This window comes from Petaurus breviceps, unplaced genomic scaffold (genome assembly GCF_028583685.1).
Source record: "Petaurus breviceps papuanus isolate PSGF00001 unplaced genomic scaffold, PetGlider_PUasm1.0 90644, whole genome shotgun sequence".
NCBI lineage: Eukaryota > Metazoa > Chordata > Mammalia > Diprotodontia > Petauridae > Petaurus > Petaurus breviceps.
Genome location: NW_027187298.1, coordinates 5,825,441 through 5,829,682, shown reverse-complemented (window position 1 = coordinate 5,829,682; position 4,242 = coordinate 5,825,441).

Sequence of the window (4,242 nt, the reverse complement as noted above, 5' to 3'; positions counted from 1 at the left end):
ACACACACACACACACACACACACACACACACACACACACACACACAAAAGCATTTATAGCAACTCTTTGTGTTGGCAAATTGAGGGGATGCCTATCAGTTAGGGACTGGATGAACAAGTTGTGGTCCATGAATATAATGTAATACTATTGTGCTATAGGAAATAATGACAGGTTGATTTCAGAAAAACCTGGAAAGACTAACATGAACTGATTATGAGTTAAGTGAGCAGAACCAGAATATTGTACACAGCAACAGCGACATTGTATGAAGATTAACTATGATAGGTTTAGCTCTTCTCAGCAATACAATGATCCAAGTCAATTCCAAAAGACTACTGATGGAAAATGCTAACCACAACGAGAAAAATAACTATGGAATCTGAATGCAGATCAAAGCATACTACTGTCACTTTTTTTTTCTTTCTCATGGTTTTCCCCTTTTGTTCAGATTCTTCATTCACAACATACCCAATGTAGAAATATGTTTAACATGATTTACATGTATGTATATATATGTATAATATATATATGTATATATATATATATATATATAATCTCAGATTGCCATTTGGTGGAGTGGAGTGGGGAGGGAGGGAGGTAGAAAAATTTGGAACTCAAAGTTTTACAAAAACAAATGTTAAATACTATCTTTACATATAATTAAAAAAATAAGATTCTATTAAAGAAAAAAAATTAACTTTCAGGTAGTCTGACATTCCTTATATTGTCTGTCCTTGATCTATTCTCCAAATCAATTGTTTTTCTAAAGAGATGTTTCAGATTCTCTTCTATTATTTCTAATTTTATTATATTTTGGTGTCTTATAATGTCATTTGATTCCATTTGCTCAATTCTAGGTTTCAAGGAGATTTTATATTTTCTTTAAGATTTTATATCACAAGCTTTCAAGGCACTGTAGGAGGTGGACATGCCCTTGGGCCATCCTAGGCTGGGGCCCGGTTCACCCAGACCCTCTGTCCTTAGGCCCTCAAGAGCTTCAATTCCCTTTTTCTGCCCACAATCGATGGGTCCCTCGAGTCCCACCTCCTACCCCCTATGTCCCCTGAGGTCTTCCTGGTATGTGGGTCCTACAGACTGGAAGGCTAAGCAGCAGCCACCTTGGCAGTTCGTTTGGCTAGTTCTAACTGAGCAGCCTTCAAAGTCTTCAAAGGGAATCTTTGTGGTGACTGGGATCAGCTACTGTAGGCAACTGTAGCTGTTCCAACTTTGAGTCCCCAAACCATTAAGGCATGAACATAATCTACAAAATGGAAATGTGTTTCAACTTCTCATCCTGAAAGTTCCTTTTTAACCCTTCATGCAAAAAAGCTTGACTCAAGCATTATGGAACCATTTTTATGTCAACTCCATGACCCCTGTTACTTTAGGAGGTGCTAGATTTTGAGGATCATCTATATGGAAAGCTGTCAAGGAAGACTGCTTTGACTCAACTAACTCAATGTCAAGCTGTCAATGGCCAGGTCAAGCTCCTCCTTATATGAAAATCTTCCATTAAGACTATGGGAAATATGGTCCTTGATGGTACTACTAGAGTTGGAAGAAGCTAGAAAACTTAATTCTAGTGGAGAATTTGTAGTTTCTGGGTCCTCAAGGCCACACATTTTATAATATATTTTTGTCTTCCTTTTGGCCCTAGACCTCCCCTCCTGAAAAGAAAGCTGCCCCAGGAACAGATGGTATAACAATAATGGTCCTTGTTGGTACTACTAGGGTTGGAAGAAGCTAGAAAACTTACTCTGATGTATAATTGGTAGTCTATAGATCCTCAGGGCCACACATTTCATAAACTATTCTTGTCTTTCCTTTGTGTCTGGACCTCCCCTCCTTATGACAAAGCTATAGAACAATAATGGCCCTTGATGATACTACTAAAGTGGAAGAAGCTAGAAAAATTTGTGGTCACGGCTCCCTTTTACTCTGTACTGGATCCTACATTATAGAGAACATCCCCATCAGCCCTTCCCCTCCCGACAACCTGCCATGGAGAGTATGGCAACGTTGCTACCTTCGCTACTTTCCATCATGCTTTGGCCCAGAGGAAGCTTCCATAAATCTATTTATGAAAACCTTTCTTTTCTAATAAGGTCAGACCCATCCAGAGGGGACCATGGCTTTGACTAGACTGAAAATCTATGATGTTGTAGTAGTTTAATTAAAATATTATAAAGTTTACCTCTAAAAAAATATTTTTATCTCCTTTTGTAATTGCTCAACCATCTTTTCATAATTTTTTTTGGATTTTTTAAAATAAATTTTCCTTGTTTTATTTTATTTTTTAATTTCTTTTTTATTTTTTTGTGATTTTGTATCTCTTTTTCCAATTATCTAACTTTGTTTCCATAATGTTTAATTGCTTTTTAAAAATAATTTTCCTCATTCTCTATTTGATTTTTTAATTCCTTTTTAAGTTCTTCCAAGATGTCTTTTTGGGCTTGTGATCATTTGGCATTACTCTTTAGGGTAGGAATGGCTTTTCTTTCCACCTCACTATCTTCCTCTGAATATGAACCCAGATCTTTTACACAAAAGTAGTTATCAATGGATGGATACTTTTTCCTTTGCTTGCTCATTTTTATTTTTTAATTTTTCTTATTTTACTCTAAGCAGCTTAATAGTATTATTATCAAGTTTTAATCACAAATTGTGGGTAATGTTGCCTGTCCTAGGCCTCAGGTCCTTATTGTTGTTTTCTTAATTCTGTCCTGGGGTTCAACCCCAAAGACTTCTCTCTTCTCCTCTAAGCCCCAGCCACACTATAGCAAAAATGTTCTTGCTCCCTGTGGTATGGCACTCACTGGGCATGTGCTCTGCCCTCTGGGGTATCCCACTCACCAGGCATGTCCTTCTCCCCACCTACAGCCACAGTTGAGGATCACATTTGGAAAACACTGCTAGGCCTGACTTCCTGGAAACAGCAGGGATCAATCTTCCCTCACTCCGCTGTCTGCTGTTCTTTAAATGAAAGTTTGTGAGGTAAAAGTTCCTGAGGTAAAATTTATTGAGGACTAGTCTGCTTCCCTCAGAGATTACTGATTGTTGATTCAATGGAGTCAGTCTAGGGGTGTTTATACTTCACTCAGACCAAACCTTAGCCCCTACAGTCTTCTCTGATCCTTTCAAGATGTTTTAGGAGGAGAACCATTTTATCCCTTTATTTTTCTTTCTATTCTACATTCATTTCCTGGTGACTTCTTATTTGTGGAGGAAATCTGGTTAGCCTGGAAATTTCTGATCTACTCCACCATCTTCCCAGAATTCCCCACATTTTTTTCCTTTCCAGTATATGTCTTCCTCTATTTCCCCTACTCTTTCACTAGTCTTCTATTTCTTACTATCTGCTCATTGCTTCATTGCAACCTACAAAATGTCTGTCTTCTCCATCCTCAAAGAAACACTTCACTGGATCCATCCAGTCCTACTATCTATCATCCTCTGTCTTTCCTCCTTTTTATGACTAAGCTCTTGAAAACTCCTTTCTTCTCATTCTCATGATTTTCTGCCATTTGGTTTCCAACCTCATCATTCAACTAGAAGCACTCTCTCCAAATTTTCCATTGATGTCTTAATCACCAAATCTTTTCTTAATTCTCATCCTACTTTGATTTTTTTTGCTGCCTTTAACCTTGTCAATCACACTCTTTTCCTTGATACTATTATCTTTTCTAGATTCTCATGACACTCCTTTTCTAACACTCCCCCTACCTACCTACCCATTCCTTTTCATTCTCTATTACTCAAACTTTATCCAGGTTTTATTCACTAATAATGGGTGCTCCCCCACCCCAGGAATCTGTCCTACATCTGTGCTCTTCTCCCTCTATACTTTAACTTAGTGATATCATCAGTTCTCATGGATTTATTACTATCTCTTTGCTGATGTTTCTCAGATCACCCAGCTTTAACTTCTCACCTGACCTATAATCTCACATCTCCAACTGCCTCTTGGAATGTAACAAACTGGATGTCTCATAAACACTGCAAAATCAGTGTATTCAAAGTTGAACTCATTGTCTTTCCCCTAATCCTTCCTTTTTCCTAGGTTCCCCATTGCTGTCAAAGGTATCACTCTCCTCTCAGTCACCCAGATTCACAATTTAGGTGTTCTCAACTTCTTAGTCTCTCAGACTCCCCATCCAATCATTTAGCAAATCCTGTTATTTTTACCTTCACGATATATCTCTCCTATATGTCCCTTTCTCTTCTCTGACATCTGCTCGGGC